At 40.6% G+C, this 19,575-nt stretch overlaps 1 protein-coding gene across 1 annotated transcript in view; it reads left to right on the top strand.

Annotated features, from left to right (window-relative positions):
- LOC120397306 overlaps positions 1-19,575 on the top strand; it is a 427,598-nt gene that overhangs the window by 97,880 nt on the left and 310,143 nt on the right. Inside the window, exons 2-3 of the mRNA XM_039523006.1 lie at positions 2,556-2,715; positions 10,106-10,204. The gene's annotated coding sequence lies outside the window, so the exon portion shown is untranslated. The remainder of the gene's footprint in view (positions 1-2,555; positions 2,716-10,105; positions 10,205-19,575) is intronic.

Raw genomic sequence — 19,575 nt, 5'->3', positions numbered from 1 at the left:
ATCTAAGAATATATTGTAAATAAGGCAGATTTCTGAAGATTCCACAGGAGAGGGGTGGAGGAAGGCAAGGAACTACCAAGAGAGAGTGAGCAATTGGAAAAATAAGAAAGTATGTAAGGAAGTATGAGAAGACCCAAAACTTCAGTTGTTTGAGACATACAAGAAGGTCACATGGCTTGGGGCTAGGGAAAAAGGTTTGTTCTTACCTTGTGTTACTTAATGTGATAACTAATGTAAAGTGAAGACAAGGCCATTTATAGTTGTGACATGTTAGAAGGTCAAGGCAAACACCTGATATGCTAACACATATTAATACTACAACTGCCTTGTGTTCACTAGGATTTTACCTTATCTTTGTTAATATGAGGTACGATATGATATGTTTGCTAGTTTTAACTAAGTGAAAGTTTCCATGTTGTTTTCCCACATCTCCAAGCCCGAGCTACACTACAAATTTCTGCTGGAACAGTTATGTCAGCTAGGAATGTAAAACAAAAATCATATCCCATAGTGACATAGCAGTGCTGTGGCATAGCAGAGCCTAAGGCAACAGAAGAATGCTTCTGTTGGCTAAAGCTAACATCTTTTGGAGAGATGTTATCAGAAGAACTCCTTCTATCAGTGTCTATACTATGGGGCTATGTCAGTATACCGACACTAGAATAGGATCTGTAGTGGAAACCTGACCTAAGAGTCTCAGCTTTAGCCATCTCCTCCTCCTAAAGGTTTACTGTTGAATGTGAAAAGTTTCACTTTGAATATTTGGATACATATGAACCCAAAACACAAAGAAAAATTCCAGGGGAGGTAGCAGGACAGATTCAAACACATGAATTAATAATAAAAAAAGTCTGTGAACTGAAATAATTGAATTTCTCATGGCTCTAGTAATATAAAGTGTGAATTAAAACACGGGTATCAAGATGAAAGAAATGGTGACCCAGAAGCTTTAATTCAATGGCGTAACCAATTCGCAATGTTCCTTATGATCAGCTGGCAGTGCTACGACTAAAAACCCAGGCCATATCCTCAGCTGGTGTAAGTTAACGTAGCTACACTGACGTCAGCGGAGCTATGCTGATAAATACCAGTTGAGGTTTTGGCCCCATGAGTGCAAATTACTAATGCTTTGTGCTTGAAATGTCAATTAAAATCAGTAGTGCTAATTGTAAGCTCTGTGGGCAGTACAATATTTATAGCAGCAACAAAAATGTTTTGTATAATTATTGTTTACTTGTAGTATAATCATCCTATCAACTTTCTCTGATTTTTTTCTTATTACACCATCAATTCAAATTTGTCAGCACAGCTATAAACAAAAAAACAGCATTATTAAGAAACATAAATAAATGGAAAGGAAGGCAGCGTGGAAAAGGAAGGCAGTGTCGAAAATTTGGTGCCTTTAATGTTCTGTAGAACTTCTAAATGATGTGAAGAAAGGATTCTTATCTTAGGTATGTAAAGCTGATTTTTGACAGGTCAAGACGTCTGCTTGTCAGCACCTTCTGAGTTGTCAAAGCTTGATATCATACTTCACAAAATTTGAAGGGCCCTGTATAGTAGCAAGCAGTGAATATGACATATGTACCCTAAAGGGTCTTAAGATCAACAGTTGGAGAATAGATATTAGTGAATTACTGCTCCAGCTTTCATTTCTTGTCTCCATTAAAAGAAATAAGGGGCCAACTTCATCCCTGGTGTAATTCTATAAACATTTTCTACACCCAAAAATCTGGAATGATCTCAGTCCTGTCTTCTCTCAGCATCGTGAGATGTAACTATTGAATAATTTAATAAAGAGGTTTACCTCGTGTGTCAAAATGCCTGATAAGAGATGTAGCATGTAGCCAGACTGACTTGGTGTAAAGTCCTATAAAATGAAGAGGCAAGGGGATAATGTCTGATCCGAAGGTAATGGGAGTCTTTCCATTGACTTCAATAGGCTTGGGATCAGGCCCATAGAGACGCTGGGCTAGAATCTCTACTTATGCACAAACTTTAAAGTAAAGTTGAAAAGAAAACGAAGAAAACAAACCACAAAAAGTGTTATCTATTCAGAGTTGTGCTTTCTAGTTGCACGTCTCTAACTACAGGGCAGAATATTCTAGCTGTGTCAAAACAAGTTACTAAGGGTGCTACTGCAACACCAAACAATGAGGCCTAAAGACTTGGAACACAGAGCCACATTTTACTAGTAGGCAAGTTCAACATATAGTAGGCCTGATTCCTTGTCTCATTTACTCTAGCTTTATACTGCTTAAATCCCATTGACATCACTGCAGTTACTTATGTTTTACTTTGGTGTAAGGGGCAAAAGGATCAGCACTGATGGATGTATTACCCAAGGTATAATGTAACATACAACGTGAAGTAATAAATGCCTGACTAGGCAGTGAGGGATTCCTTTACCTTAATGCAGACTGTATATGTAATCTATTAAACTGTGATAGCACAACAGTAAAGCTTCAGCTTATAGTTATAAGTAAAATAAACCACACACAACAGTGCTACACACTGACGGACGCATTTTTGCATCTTTGTGTCACTCTCTTTAGTGAAGTAAGTTGTGTTCGGGAAGGAGCTGCTGTGCTGCCGAAGCATCCTTGGCCTAAGCTCTCGCTTGAAAGCGTCTTTGGAGGCTCATAGCATAACTCACCCAGTGAACATACCATGGCACTTATTGAAAAAATTACATCCTCTACATCTTCAGGATGGGTGTGTACTAAACTTCTTTTCTGTGCAAAGATTGCAACTTGTACTGAATTATTATAGGTGGGTTTATGATATGGACAAGACACTGAAAGGAGAGACTATGAATTAGAGGCCAAGAAGTAAGCAGAAATGTGAACAGGTTTAGGCAGTACATAACATTTTGAATATTGAAGTAGAGTACCAATTTGGCTCACTAAGGGGCCAATCCAGCAAAAATACTTGAAACCCATGCTTAAATTTAATGGGGGTACTAGCACTTAAAGCAAACCTCATGCTTCAGTGCTTTACTGGGATGGGGTTTAAGATAGGATGCTGAAATACCATCAGTAGAATGTCTTATTTTATCACCTGGAAATATCAGGCATGGAATCTGTAGTGACGTCATCATTGTTAGTTTAAAAAGTTGCAATTTGCATCAGCCCAGACCCCTTATTCTTTAGGGCTTGACAAGCACCACAATGTCTCCTAATGGAGGTAGTGTCTGAGCTGGGCTAATACTACAAAATGTTTTTTCCGTGAGTGTCTGCTCACGTGTAAAAATGAACTTGCCTCACCAGAGCTTGTAGCTCCATTTGTGTTCCCTTTCTGTGAGCATTAGATGGATTGAGGTTTGTGTACGTGAATGGTCATGGAAATTGAATTTCAATTTGACAGCCATGTGCATTTGTACTACATGGTACAAATCCTTCTAAAAGCCCTAGCACAGAAGTAGTTACATGAGCTAGATAAGTTCCTTACCAACCTCTTCACAACTGGGACTCCATAGACAATTAGTATGTAAGACTGTAAATAGAGTAAATTAGTGCTTAGTTACTACAGTGATGTCCATTACAGAGGACCCCCAGACAGAAAGAGTAAACTAAATGTACCTCTGTTCCTATCTAGTAAATCTTACAGTGGCCTAATGTTTATAGGGATAGTGTCTGCGTGACTGAAAAAGGCTCTAAAATGTCCTAGTCCTGTTTGTTTGTTATTACTTCTTCCGAGAAATTCAAAAAGCTTAGTGAGTTCTTCAGTACCTCCTCCTGGCTATGAGTTGTGCTCATCCGGTCAGGGAACTGTAACAATACCATGTAATTTGGTGACCAATGACCAATCAGAATGAACCATTGCAGTTCCAATGTCCAATATGGAGTATCACAGGGAGCTAATCATAATTCACCCAACAGAATAATTTAAAAAACTGGCAAAATGAATGTGTGAAGTAATTTCAAAGAATGTTTTTTTTATTTTATTTTACAAAACTGTGATATGCTAACACCCTGTGATCAAACAAAAAGGCTAAATTAATCAACTTAAATGATTCAATGCAAATTATTCTCTTGGTTTTAGTACAGACTTCATTTGAAACATTTGTACTTCCTACTCTGTGCTACTCTGATGGATTGCAATTGGTTTGGGGGAGATACACCACTTTGCCAATTTCTTTTTGCTTTTAACTGTGTAAGCTTTTGCTAAATCTAAGAACTGCTGTAGAACATTTTTGTGTAAGATCATAAGAAGTTGGGATTTGGAAAGACCAATTAGTTCTAGTCCATCTCCCTGCCAGTGCAGAATTGTGTATACAATGCAATTTCTATTGCTTACTTTTAAATGTGGGCCTGCTTCACTTCACAGTCTATCAGAAGTTTTTCCTGATGTTCAGCCTAAATTTTCCCTTTCTTACTTTTATCCCGTGACTCCTATTTATACTCCCATGTACCACTCTCAGCAATTTGACTTCCTCTTTGGTGTTCACAGTTTAGAGCAGTTCCTTGCAGAAGGTTGTCATATTTTGGCTGTACAGCATTTGTCTTTAGAAAAGCAGGTCATGGAATGTGTTCAGTTGAACCTGCACCATGTGCTATGCAATCAGTTACACTGCTTGAAGGAGAAGTGGCAACAGACTTTGAAGGCTTAACAAGTCGCTTTGTTGTGATGAACTGCCTTTTTTCATTTATTATTCTGTGTTCTCCCCCACCCTAGTGTTTCACAGCATGAGCCAGCTTTTTTCAGCCTCTCCTTATTCAAATTCTTTCCTATTTAGCTACCCAACTCCATTATAAACTATAGCAAGGAAAAGATGCACACACCAAATTGCTTCTTTTGGCAGAGGAGGAAAGTTTGTGCTTTCTTGTATAATCCTCTTTACGTATTCCAAATTAATTTGCTTCCACAGATTTTCTCCTTTGTTAAAGAAAAATCAAGCTATTATCTGTTTATGCTGAACAATTGCAGTCCTGTACACGCTGTACTGAAGATATCTGCTCAGCCACCCATCATCTTTCTGGTTTCACTAAAGTCACCTCAGTTGCTTTGTGTTAAAGGCTTACAGTCAGGTCAAATTTGGCCATAAATGTGTGTGTGGGGGAAGTGGGGGTGGAAGTAAAATCTTTTACAAAACTGAAAATGAATAGAATTTTCTATGAAAGTTTGTAAAAATTCCAGTACTGTAGATGCAGTTTTAAAGTAACAACAAATAACATTCCCCTCCAGTGTTCGTAATCTTAACATTGCGGTGCTGTGCTTTGCTAGCTAATGAGGACCCAGAAGTGATCATAAACAGAAGTAAAACAGACTAGCCTATTTCCTTTGTCTAACCTAAATAATAAAAGATTTCTGTAAAATGGGGATAATTATATTTTCCTACTTCACAGGAGATAAGGACTTGTCTACACTAGGAAGTTTAGTTGGGTTAACTGTACTGGTTAAGCTGGCAGAACCCCTTCTAGTGTGGATGCAGTTATACCACTATAAAGTGATTATAGTGGCATAGTTTATCTGGTTTGGGAGTAGCATAAGCTATACCTGTATAAGACAGTTATACTAGTATAACTGTGTCCACATTAGGGTTTATACTCGTATGTCAGTAGAAAAAATATCTCTTCCTAACCAACATATACCTATGCTGGAGTAGCTTTTCTCATGTAGATAAGGCCTGAATTGGGATAAACTCATTAATATTTGTAAGGCACCAAGGCCATGTCTACACTATGAGAACTATAGCAGCATAGCTATGGTGCCATAGCTATTTGGGCATAACCACATAGCGTAGATGCAACCTATAATGATGGACGGGATTTTTTCCATCGCTGTGGAAACATGACCTCTCCGAGCGATGGTAGCTAGGTTGACAGAAGCATTGTTCTGTTGACCTAGCTGCTCTGCCCTGGGGGTTAGGTTGGCAAAGCTACAGTGCTCAAGGGTGTGGATTTTCACACCAAGCCTCAGTGAACCAGGGCTCAGACTTGGTCTACAAATAGAAAAATAGATGTAAGCTAAGTTTAAAATGATGTAAGCATGCCCGCGCACAAAGTTGCACCAGTTTAACCAAGTCAGTGAAACACTTATAGTTAAACCGGTGTGACTTCTGTGTGTAGACACCTGGGTAATAGATGCATTTTTTGTGTGCAGTCAGATCACTGGCTGAACAGGGATTTAGTTTGATTTTACATTATCAGGGATTTTTATTTATCAGTGTCATGCTGCCGCTCTCCAATTTGACAAGTGAACACCCGATTCAACTTTTCAGCTAACGGAAAGATGAATTGAGCATTAAAAATGTTTTTCTTTTTAAAGGCAATGATCATTTGCTTCTCTCCCTTTTTAGTTCTAAGATGTGTGCTCATTCGATGTCTGCTAAACTGATAACCTCCTCACAAGCACCACACCTGTGCAAAAATTAACATCTCCTGCAACAATAATCATTAAGAAACAAGTTGTCATGAGGCTGATTCTTATCACTTACATTACAACTTGAAACCGGCTGGCTAAACATCAGTTCTGCAGAAAAGGACCTGGGGATTACAGTGGACGAGAAACTGGATATGAGTCAGCAGTGTGCCCTTGTTGCCAAGAAGGCCAAGAGCATATTGGGTTATTTTAGTAGGAGCATTGCCAGCAGATCGAGGGAAGTGATTATTCCCCTTCATCGGCACTGGTGAGGCCACACCTGGAGTATTGCCTCCAGTTTTGGTCCCCCCACTACAGAAGGGATGTGGACAAATTGGAGAGAGTCCAGCGGAGAGCAACGAAAATGATTAGGGGGCTGGGGCACATGACTTACGAGGAGATGCTGAGGGAACTGGGGTTATTTAGTCTGCAGAAGAGAAGAGTGAGGGGGGATTTGATAGCAACCTTCAACTACCTAAAGGGGGTTCCAAAGAGGATGGAGCTAGGCTGTTCTCAGTATGGCAGATGACAGAACAAGGAGTAATGGTCTCAAGTTGCAGTGGGGGAGGTCTAGGTTGGATATTAGGAAACACTATTTCACTAGGAGGGTGGTGAAGCACTGGAATGGGTTACCTAGTGAGGTGGTGGAATCTCCATCCGTAGAGGTTTTTAAGGCCCAGCTTGACAAAGCCCTGGCTGGGATGATTTAGTTGGGGTTGGTCCTGCTTTGAGCAGGGGATTGGACTAGATGACCTCCTGAGGTCTCTTCCAACCCTAATATTCTATGAAGTAATGAATATGAATGAAAGGGTGTGAGGAACAGAAGTTTTTTTTCTACACCATTTTGATGTAAAAGATGGTTTAATAACATTGATGAAATATGAGGAAGTTATATCCCTTCTTTATTTTCATTCTCCATATCTTATCACCTTTCTTGTTCAAAAGTGAATGAATAAATAAATACTACAGTACAGATCCTTTACACATGAATCCGCTTAATGCGTGGTAGTGCCATGCCTCCCAGTGCTACCTATTAACACTGAGACTCGTTAACATGTGGTACAGGAACTTGCTATATAGTGCTACAGATTTATTCACTAACTCACTGACACAGAGATCGACAGGAAGTGCAGAGCAGAAACATGTTGTACGTCTTTACCGCCAGTGAAGGGGGAGGGGAAGGGGCAGCAGCATTAAAGCACTCCGTGGTAGCTCTTTAAGGATGGTCCTTTGCTGTGGCAGTGCTTTAATTTACAGGAAACAGAGCTGGTTGAAAATATTCTAATGGAACATTTTTCAATCCAAAAATGCCAATCTGTCAAAATTGAAACAAATTGAGTGGATGAATGAATTTCATCTAAACTGAAAAAATTGAAATGAAGCAGATTTGCTCACTAACTCACTGACCTAGAAATTGACAAACAAATTATTTCTTTTAGAATCCTTAATTTTAGAAAAAAATTGAAATGAAGAATTTCAGTTTTTTATTTTGAAACATCTTTTCATTTCAAAATGTATATAATACATAATTAGTATAAAAAAGTCAAAATTAAAACCACAACATTTTGATTGACCTGAAACAACATTTCTTTGAAAGTTTTGTTTCACAGGAAAATTCAAAATTCTTTGTTTTAATTGCTATTGAGAGCAAAAACAGATTTTGAAATTGTGGAGTTTCTTGCTAAATGGAAATTCTGGTTCCTACTCAACTCTCTAGAAACACTAGCATGATTCACCTTGCTTTGCAAAAAGAACCCCAGCCTTACTGCAGGTATCGGGTAGACTGATATCCTTTTGGCTGCTTGTTCCATACTTTACATTATGTTAACAGGAGTGGCAGGTTTCCCTTAGGGCCTGTTTGCATGTTGGCCATTTTCTAACTGTTTTAAAAACATGTCAGCTACACTGACTTTAAAATCACTTAAAGCCATATGATAGACATGACTTTAGTCAGCTGAAAGTGGCCTGACCTATTTATACTGAACTGGTTTCAAGGCCACAGCAAGGTCTTACCTGAATAGAACTAGTTAGAAAATTTCTCCAGTGTAGCTAGGCCTTTAAAGTTATACAGACCCAAAGGGCATGCTCATTGCTGAGGGGGGAAGAGAGACCCGTAAATAGGCATTTTAGTGCCTGGGGCGAGTAAGCATATATGCGCCACATACTGTTTTTTAAATCATTTTTCCATTCCAAAATGTAAAGGTTCTGGGAAGGCACGTGACTGCCCCACAGAGGTTTTCAAACTTTGGGGTGCACTCCCCCTTGGGGGGGCAGAGAAACATTTTTTGGGGCAAGCGGCAATGCCAGGTGGCTTGGGCCGGCGACACCGGGAGGGTTGGTTGGGCCAGCCCTGCATGGTGGGACTCCGGAAGGGAGTTCCACCTCCACCCCCTGACTTATCTCGGAGGGCCACTCAGCCACAACCAAAAAATCTGGGGTGGGGGGGTATGTAACCCCACATGCACTCCTTCCTGTCACCTCTGGCCCCATTTTTCCGCTTCCCCCGCCCCTCCGGCTTTGCACCTTTGGCGAGTGCCCTGCTCGCTCTACTCTGGTTATGGCCATGGGGCAAGATTACTTTAAAAGCACTCTAGTGACCAGCCTGGCCTGGAAAACCATCATGAAAAACCCTAATTCTAACATCTGCTGAGGAAATGCAAGCAAACAAACAAACACACCCCCCTCAACAAACAAATAAATAAATAAAAACACAAAAACCTCAGTTCTATTTTTTTTCCCCTTAAGTAATCTAATCATATGTCCTTTTCTTGGGTTCTGAGGTTTTCATCTGGTCCTATTTAAACAGTTAATGTCATTGAATTATTCTCCACTTGCAAAAAGTATTACTTACAAATATATATTATTATTACAAGTATTTATTTCACACTCAGCACCATGGTGTCTGGGTGCCTTACAAAGCTAGAGTTGAGACAATGGAGATGTCAGTAGGGGAGACTAAATAGCATGTCCCTTGGTGCATGTAACTTGACTGTTCAGCTAGGGGAAGAGGATTTAATCAGTTCTGGGAAGGCCTGGGAAAAAGATGCGTCTTGCAGCTCATTTTAAAAGTGGCCGAGTTCCAACTTAACTCACAGGGAGTAAAATACTTTCTTTTAGACCATATAGCAAGAAAGCCCAACTAAATTGAGATTAGTAGGCCTATATCATATAATGGGTCAGAGGTGAGGTGGCAGTCTGTTGATAGTCTGCCCAGAGACCTGACTTGTGTTCCCATTGGCCCACCACACTCAGGAAGTGGGTAGTTGCATTCTGGACTTTCTGGGCAGCTTTCCCAGATAATCCCATTAGAATAGTTCAGAGGAGTGCTTACAAAGGCATGGACAACTGAGACTACATAGACATTTAACAAAAAGGGTCAGAGCCTCTTTGACAGTGGCTGGTGAAAGAATTTTGTACTGGTGGCCTATGTAAAGAGTGTAAGGAGTCTAGTAAGATGCCCAGAGTGCATACCACTTAGACAATAGTCAGACACATGCCCTCAATTGACGGAGCAGTTACAGATTTCACCAGGTTCTCTAAATGTTCCCCCCTGCTGATTAGCATCACTTCTGTCTTGTCCAGATTGAGTTGCAGCCAGCTGGCCCTCATCCAGCTCCCAATTTCTGCCAGGCATTGTTTGAGCTTGGCAACAGCAGTGCCCGGGTCGGGGGGAAGGAGACATCAAGCTGGGTGATGTCAGCAGACTGATGATGATACTGCATTTCATGTACTCCTCTTGTAGCCTCACATAGATGTTTAACAGAAGAGATGACAGGATTGATCCCTGTGGGAAACCTACAGCTGAGAACCATTGAGGACAAGCAGTCACCCATCAACAGCGGTAAAACTTTACAACTTGGAAAATCCCCACATTTGGAAATCTTCCCCAATAGCCTATGGATATTTCCTATCATTAGTTTATAAATCTCATACTAGCCAGTTATTTTTTTTTATGAAGTACTTTTACTCATCTGTAAATATGGCTATGGCTAAATATTTCCCCACACTTCCACATAATCATTAACATTATTGTTCTTCATACTATGAGACCCAAAAGGACAGTGGTTCACTTTTCAAAGGTGCTCATCCCCTACAGCTTCTCACAGAGATGTGGGTGCTTGTAACGATGTTGGCTTTGGTGGGACACTTCTGAGAGTGTCAACTCAGGACAAATTGCTTAAAGCAGGGCAGGTACAGCCCAAGGCTGGGGTTCCTTTGCACACCAAGGCAAACCAAACCAGTCAAACAGAGAAGACTTCGGTTTTACCCCACTGGCTAACCATAAGTCACATAAGCAATTCCCTTAGACACTCCAGTTTCCCAGTATCACCAGCAGTGCCACTCGTTATGGGGATGAATGGTTATGAAAAACCAATACCCCATAAAAGAAAAAAGGTTCTCTCAATCCCAAAGGACCAAGCCCCAGACCCAGATCAATATACAAATCAGATCTTACCCACAAATCACGCTGTTGCCAAGCCTTTAAAATCTATAATCTAAGGGTTTATTCATAAAAGAAATATAGATGAGTGCTAGAATTGGTTAAATGGAATCAATTACATGCAGTAATGGCAAAGTTCTTGGTTCAGGCTTGTAGCAGTGATAGAGTAAACTTCAGGTTCAAATCAAGTCTCTGGAGTACATCCACAGCTGGGATGGGTCATTCAGTTCTTTGTTCAGAGCTTCAGTTTGTAGCAAAGTCCCTCCAGAGGTATGAAGCAGGATTGAAGACCTAATGGAGGAGCTGCAGCAGCCTTTTATAGTCTCTTGCCTTCTTTGTTCCAAAGACAATCTATCCAGCAGGAGGCATAGAAAAACCTTAGAGTTCTGTCCATAGGCATGTCCCTGCATACCTTGCTGAGTCACAAGGTGTATCTGCCTTCTTTTAATTGGTCAACTGTATAGCTGATGGTCCTTAATGGGCCATCAAGCAGGCTAGGCAGTGCTGATGCCAAACTGTCTGGTATGTCACCCAGAAACACAGCACAAGTTTGAAATGCAGACAGTATAGAGCCAATACTTACAACTTTAAATACAAAAATGATACATGTGCCCAGATAGCATAATCATAATCAGCTAAACATAACCTTTCCATAGACACCTTACCTGACAACCTTTGTACAATATTTGCTGCAAATATATAACAGGGGTTGCAACAATGATCTATACGGTCACAGGTTGTCAGTAACATCACAGTGCTCAGCACTTCGGAAAATCAGGCCACATCTGTATGATACACATGATTTCAGTTGGAATGCCTCTTCATGGATTTCCAGGGAAGCTACTGAGACTGTAAGCTCTTTGGGGCATGTGGTACAGTGCCTGGCACAGCCCAGTTTCCAAGGCCAAAGGGCCCACTGTGATCATCTGACCTCCTGTATAACACAGATCATGGCACTTCCCCAAAATAATTCCAACAGCATCTCTGTTAGGAAAAACAGCCAATCTTGATTTTAAAATTGCCTGTGATGGAGAATCCACCACAATCCTTGGTGTAAATTGTTCCAATGGTTTATTACTGTCACTGTTTAAAAAAAGCCTTATTTCTAGTCTGAATTTGTCTAGCTTCAACTTTCAGCCATTGGATCGCATTATACCTTTCTCTGCTAGATTGGAAAGCCCATTATCAAATATTTGTTCCCCATGTAGGTATTGTAGACTGTAATCATGTCACCTCTTAACCGTCTCTCTGTTAAGCTAAATGGTTTGAGCTCCTTGAGTCTATCACTATAAGTCATGTTTTCTAATCCTTTAAGCATTCTTGTGGCTCTTCTCTAAACCTCTTCAATTTTTCAACATCCTTCTTGAATTGTGGACACCGGAATTGGACAGTGTATTCCAGCAATGGTCCCACCAGTGCCAAATAAATAACCTTTCCATTTATACTTGATTCCGTTGTTTATGCGTCTAAGCCACAGCATTGCACTGGGAGCTCATGTTCAGTAGATCATCCACCATGACTTCTAAATCTTTTTCAGTCTCTGCTTCCCAGGACAGAGTCCTCATCCTGTCAGTATGGCCTACATTTTTGTATGTATTGACATTTAATCATATTAAAAGGCATATTGTTTGCTTGCTCCCAGCTTATCCCGCAATCCAGATTGCTCTTTATTAGTGAACTATCCTCTTCATTATTTAACACTCTCCCAATTTTTATGTCATCTGCAAACTTTATTAGTGATGATTTTATGTTTGCTTCCAGGTCATTGATAAAAATATTAATTAGCACAGGGCTAAGGACAGATCTCTGTGGGACTCCACAAGGAACATGGCTACTTGATGATGATTACCCATTTACAAATACATTTTGAGACCTATCAGTTAACCAGTTTTTAATCCATTTAATGGATGCCAGGTTAATTTTATATTGTTTTAGTTTTTTGACCAAAACATCTTGGGATACCAAGTCAAAGTATATTATATAAACACTATTACCTTTATTGACTAAACTTGTAATCTCATCAAAAAAAATATCAAGTTAGTTTGACGGGCTCTATTGTTCATAAACTCATGTTGACTAGCATTAATTATACTAGCCCCCTTTAGTCCTTTATTATTAAATTCTATATTTGCCACTCCATTATCTTGCCTGGAATTGATGTTAGTCTGAGAGGCCTGTAATTACTTGGCTCATCACATTTACCTTTTTAAAATACTGGCACAACACTGGTTGTCTTCCAGTCATGGAACTTCCCCAATGTTCCAAGACTTCATCAAAATCAACATTAAAGGTGCAGTGAGTTCTTCAGCCAGCTCTTTTAAAACTCTTGGATGCAAGTTATCTGGATCTGCTGATTTAAAAATGTCTGATTTTAGTAGCTGCTGTTTAACATCATCCTGGAATGCAGAGAGTGTTCTCATCATCATATAATGAGACGACTTCATCAACCTGGCCTTAATACATGACAGTGGCCCCTGGGTGCAAATAATTATCTTCAGCAACACAATTAGTCAAATTCCTATAAACAGTCTACTGACCACATTTGATCCATGACAACCAATACCAACTATCAGATACACAGGCCTGGTCTACACTAGGCGTTTAAACCGGTTTTAGGAGCGTAAAACCGATTTAATGCCACACCCGTCCACACTGAGAGGCCCTTTATATCGGTATAAAGGGCTCTTTAAACCGGTTTCTGTACTCCTCCCTAATGAGAGGAGTAGCGCTAGTATCGGAATTACCATATCGGATTAGGGTTAGTGTGGCCGCAGATCGACGGTATTGGCCTCCGGCCGGTATCCCACAGTGCACCACTGACCGCTCTGGACAGCAATCTGAACTCGGATGCAGTGGCCAGGTAGACAGGAAAAGCCCCGCGAACTTTTGAATATTTCCTGTTTGCCTAGCGTGGAGCTCAGATCAGCACGTGTGGCGATGCAGTTAAAAATCAAAATAAAGAAAGAGCTCCCGCATGGACCATGCGGATGTGATCGCTGTAAGGGCAGGCAAATCTATCTATCTATCAGCACTCCGTTACAGAAGACGAAATTCAAAATCATTTTTAAAAAATCTCCAGACAGATGCCATAGCAGGGGCTCAGCACACTGCTGCGTGACAAACGTAATGGAAAGCCCAAGAATCAAATGGACACTCATGGACTGGAGGACTCAAGCTATCCCACAGTTCCTGCAGTCTCCAAAAAGTATTTGCATTCTTGGCTGAGCTCCAAATGCTTCTAGGGTCAAACACAGTGTCCGCGGTGGGTCAGGGCATAGCTCGGCAATTTACGCACCCCCCCACCCACCCCCAGAAGTGAAAGGGAAAACAATCCTCTCTTGACTCTTTAACATGTCACCCTATCTTTACTGAATGCTGCAGATAGACCCGATGCTGCAGCACTCAACACCAACATCCTTGCTCCCCGCCGCCATGGGTGGCTGATGGTGCAATACGACTGGTATCCGTCCTTGTCATCAGCCTATTGGCACATGGGGCAGTGCAAAAGGACTGGTAACCATGCAGACTAGCATCGGTGAGGTCTATCAAGGGTGCCTGGCCCTAATTTTTCCTGGTAGATGGTACAGTATGGCTGATAACCATCGTTGTCATAGCAACAGGGGGCTGAGCTCTGTCAGCCCCACCCTTCATGTGTAAAAAAAAGATTCAATTGCCCCTGGACTAGCAAAAGGATGCTGGGATCCTCTGCTCCACACTCCTTACTGTCCTGTCTGGACTATCATAGCAGCTGGAGGCTGCCTTCCACTCATTTCTCACTAACAAGTCAGTGTGTCTTATTCCTGCATTCTTTATTACTTCATCACACAAGTGGGGGGACAATGCTACAGTAGCTCAGGAAGGCTGGGGGAAGAACGGAATCAACAGGTGGGGTTGTTGCAGGAGCACCCCCTGTGAATAGCATACAGCTCATAATTTCTGCAGGATCTGACACAGAGCAGCTGTGCTCTCTGATACAGTGGTTCTCTAGTACACTTGCCCATATTCTAGGCAGGACTGATTCTATTTTTAGATACCAAAAAGGAGGGATTGACTCTGGGAGTCATTCCCAATTTGCTTTTTGCCCCTGGCTAAGAGCAGCCAGGGACACTTATGACAGCAGCAAATGGTGCAAAATGACTGGTAGCCATGCTCATCTTTTTACCAATTTATGGATTGGTAGATGGTGCAGTATGGCTGGTAACCATCTCTGCTGTCATGCAAAAGCAAAAGCATGCTGCTGTGTAGCGCTGCTGAATCGCCTCTGTCAGTGGCATCTAGTACACATACGGTGACAGTCACAAAAGGCAAAACAGGCTCCATGGTTGCCATGCTATGGCATCTGCCAGGGCAATCCAGGGAAAAAAGGCGCGAAATGCTTGTCTGCCATTGCTTTCCCAGAGGAAGGAGTGACTGATGACATTTACCCAGAACCACCCGCGACAATGATTTTTGCCCCATCAGGCACTGGGATCTCAACCCGGAAATTCCAAGGGGCGGGGGAGGCTGTGGGAACTATGGGATAGCTACGGAATAGCTACCCACAGTGCAATGCTCCAGAAGTCGATGCTAGCCTCGGACCGTGGACGCACACCACCGATTTAATGTGTTTAGTGTGGCCGCGCGCACTCGATTTTATACAATCTGTTTTACAAAACCGGTTTATGCAAATTCGGAATAGTCCCGTAGTGTAGACGTACCCACAGACTAGAAAGTCCTTACTCAGTGTTTCCTCTTTCTTTTGTCAAACTTCCATTAACTTAAAATGAGTGAGTATCTCAGGACCTGACTGAAAGGTTTTTAAATGATATATTACCAACAGAAATCTGATACATATTTAAAGATGATTGTAGTAATTAGAGATGAGGTAACAGCAAAAGATTTTTCTGGGTGTGAGTATTCATTCACATAAACCCCATCATTTTTCTTAAGCCCTAAACCAGCAAAACACTTAAGCATAAGTAAATAAACACGTGGAGTGGGATTTTCAAAAATATACTGCTTTGCCCTATCTCTACTCTCACTGAAATCAGTGGTCTTTAATTCAAGAGGAGCAAAGTTAGGCCATTGCTAAGTGCTTTTGTAAATGCCATCTGTGAGCAGTCTCATTGAAGTTAATGGGACTATATATGTGCTTAAAGTTACACATATGCTTAAGCGTTTGGCTAGATCAGGCTGTCAGAGAGTGACCACAATCCTTTTTTGCATTTCTACAAATTTTAATCCAGGTGTTTTTTTGTGTTTGCTAACATGTTCATGGGAAGCAAAAATATTATGAATAGCCTTGCAAATATGTATGGAAAAGTCATGGCTATTTGTCCGAATGTCTTTGCAGGAATGTTTATTCCACACCACTCTGTTTATAAGAGTTTCAGTCATTCAACTGGAAAGCAGCAGTAATATCACTTGACCAGTTTCAAAGCAGAAGCACAACCACTATGGGAGGCATATTCACCTCCTCCCTCAGCTTTTTATTGGCCTGATGAGAACCCCCCCAGTTCAGGTAATTTACTGAATTATGCAAACTGGTATGTGCCCCACTTTGCACCAGTACAGCACATCTATATTAGGGGTTTGCACCACTGTAACTCAAGAGATTTAGTTATACTGGTGCAAATTTTGTTAATATAGATAGGGCCTATCATTTGAACTACTCTAATCAGCATCCGTACTCAGACTTGATCCTGCAAGGTGGTGTTTGCTGTTGGTGGACTGGGCATTAAAATGTCCTGTAAAGAATTTCTTACAAGCGAATATTAATTGCACTCAAATTTTAAGACTTAGATTTACTGGAGGGTGAAAACATTCCCAAAATGAATTGCTTAAGGGACAGCAACCTGCAATATGATGAAATTGATTCAGGAGAAGTCTGTAGAAATGGCATTATAGTAGAGAATGAAAGTTTGAGATCCAGGACCTCTCAAAGCCATGCCCTGAGAGGGAAGAAGGGAGAGAGGCAGAATTGTGGTTTGATTCCATGAAATAACACCTATCCTTCTGGCTTCATTTAAAATGAATATTTGGAACATAAGGCTAAGACTTATGTGTGGATTAGTAATGTGTAAAATCTGTGAACTCAGCTAGAGCTTCTAGTTTAATGTGATGTCTTTAGGACATGAACTCATTATGATAACGATGTGATTGGTAAGGAAAAATTCAGAAGGTTTTGCTCCAAAGAGTAGACTGCCAAGAAAAAATAGCATTATGAGTTTTCTAAGTAATGCATTAAGTTAAGCTCCAATAATACACCATTTACATGTATTAAGAATTCTTAGATATTAACTATCAGAGGGGTAGCCTTGTTAGTCTGGATCTGTAAAAGCAGCAAAGAGTCCTGTGGCACCTTATAGACTAACAGACGTTTTGGAGCATGAGCTTTCATGGGTGAATGTTGCATCCGACGAAGTGGGTATTCACCCACGAAAGCTCATGCTGCAAAACGTCTGTTAGTCTATAAGGTGCCACAGGATTCTTTGCTGCTTTTAGATATTAACAAAATTGTTACTAAGGGCCAAGTCTGCTTGCCTTACTCATGTGAGAAGCCCTCTGACTGACTAGTCACATTAGTAAGGTGAATAAGAGGTGGCCGGAGCAATATGGTTATAGAATTTTTCAGATAAAATGGTATGTAGTAAAAGACTATAGGTAAAATTTTCAGAAGTGCCTAAGCCCCATTTAAAAAAGGCACTCAGGCACTTACGAGCTTAAATGCTATTGATTTTCAGTGAGATTTTTGGCCACTGATTACACAGTCACTTTTGAAAATGAGAGTTTGGTGCTTTTGAAAATTTTACCCTATACTTTAACACACATTTGCACAAGGGGGTCAGAGTTAAGGTTGCACAGGCACAATTTAACTCTGTAATTTTGTGATTGTAAAGTAACTCACCTGGCAACTTTCACGTTCTTTCAATGTAACCTTTTTTCCATGGAATGACCTAGAGGTCTGTTAGAATAAAAATGAAGAACCAAAAAAATTCTTCTAGTTCAGCTATTTCATTTTTAATTGAAAAAATTCATTTCCTATTTTGTAAGCCAAAAAGTTTTGTTTTGTTTTTCATTTTTGGAGAATTATCCTCTTCCCCTCTTACCCCCTGAAATTTCCATTTTGTTGAAAAACTGGAAAATTTCAATATTTCCTGTATTTCCATTATTTGACAATTTTTTTGCCCAGCTGGTTTTGGCATAAGAGATGTGCCATTTGCTCAGGCTTTCAAAATCAATTTATTCCTGGACAGAGGATGAACCTGCTGAATTTCAGCCCCAGGTGGAAAAAAATTCAAGTGGCTGAAATGATTCTTGAGAATGGGGAAGCTTGTGTAACCTTGACTTACAGGTGTCACTGCCCCTGCAATAAATGTCTGGGTTCATGAATTGTACATACACATGAGTATTTGTTTATTTCAATTTAAATAATAGTAATAAAGATGAATATATGTGGATGTAGGCACCTTAATGCACAATTAGTATTACAGCAAAATGCCAGCAGCATTAAAATAATCATATAGACTGGAGTTCTACCAGCCAGCTACCTCCAGAAAGGCTCCTTGCAACCTCTTCATAATTCCATAGTATGTCTTAGATAAACATGGAATCTTTTATTATCTTGCCTTATAATGTATGTCTTAATAGGTGAACATTATAGGACCAATCCAGAGAAATCCAGGTGCTCAGCAACTCTGCTAATCAAGCCCTGTGATTTGTTACATTACAATAGAAAATAGAATAATAGTAGAGCTGAGTGAATAATACACTTGGGTAAGTGTAGTCTTTCCCCACTGGTAGAATATCTACGGCCAGGTTGTGATTTTCTCAAATGTACAATACAGGTTTGGGGGATTTTTGTTTATTTTGTTTTGTTTTTACACTGTGGGTTAATTCACCCACAGCTTGCTGCAGCAAGTATTTAGTGTTCAGTCTTTGAAACTGGAACTGTGTTGCTGAGTTATGATGGGGCATGTAAATTGCATGGTATTCCTGCTCTTTACTGGATGAGAGTAACTGTTATATTTGGGAGGAGACATGGGGCTTTCAGTTTCTCGGGGAGAAAGAGAAAATAAACAAGATTAGGAAATAACCCAAAGCTGATGACCTTTAGGGAAGGCTGAAAATGCTGTTTGTTTGGCAGGGTTTTTGGAAAGTGTTGGGGTTTTATTCCTACAGGGTTTTAAGGGACTGTTTTGCTGCTTTGACTGGTTGGCTTAGGTGCGCTTTTTTTGTTTTGTTTTTGTTTTCTTCTGGATGGCCATCGTACATTCTGATGATCATTCTAATTAATTGATTGCAAGTCTAATTAATTTTTAGGTCATCCAGAGCTTTTTGTATGGCATTTGTATGGTTTAAATCTAAAGAAAAATAATGCAATTATAGGGAGGGAAATTTCCAAGACAGAAGGGGCAGTTAGGCACCCCATTCTCTCCGAGAGTCAGGTGACTAATTCACACTTGTGTCTTTAAAAATCTTGACTTTAGAGAATTTCAGCCTTTTGCTTTCTGGGCCACGTGCGCTTAAGGTCAGATCTGCACTAGGAGTGATTACTGTTGTAGGAATACCGGTAAGCTATACCAGCAAAGTGCTCCCAGCCTGGGTGCAGCTATACCAGCAAAGTTACAGTTTGTTACTGGTATTGTAAAACCAGCCCCATGAGCAAATCAAGCTCTACCAGTAAAAGCACAGCATTGCTGGTATAGCTGCACGACACTTGGGATTTCTGCTGACCCAGCTATGTTGGTCAGGGATCATACCTCTTCAGACCCCTGATGACATAGCTATGC

Source organism: Mauremys reevesii, linkage group 2 (genome assembly GCF_016161935.1).
Source record: "Mauremys reevesii isolate NIE-2019 linkage group 2, ASM1616193v1, whole genome shotgun sequence".
Taxonomy (NCBI): Eukaryota; Metazoa; Chordata; order Testudines; family Geoemydidae; genus Mauremys; species Mauremys reevesii.
The sequence above is the reverse complement of the archived record's forward strand: the minus strand, read 5'-3'. Positions and strand labels throughout refer to the sequence as shown.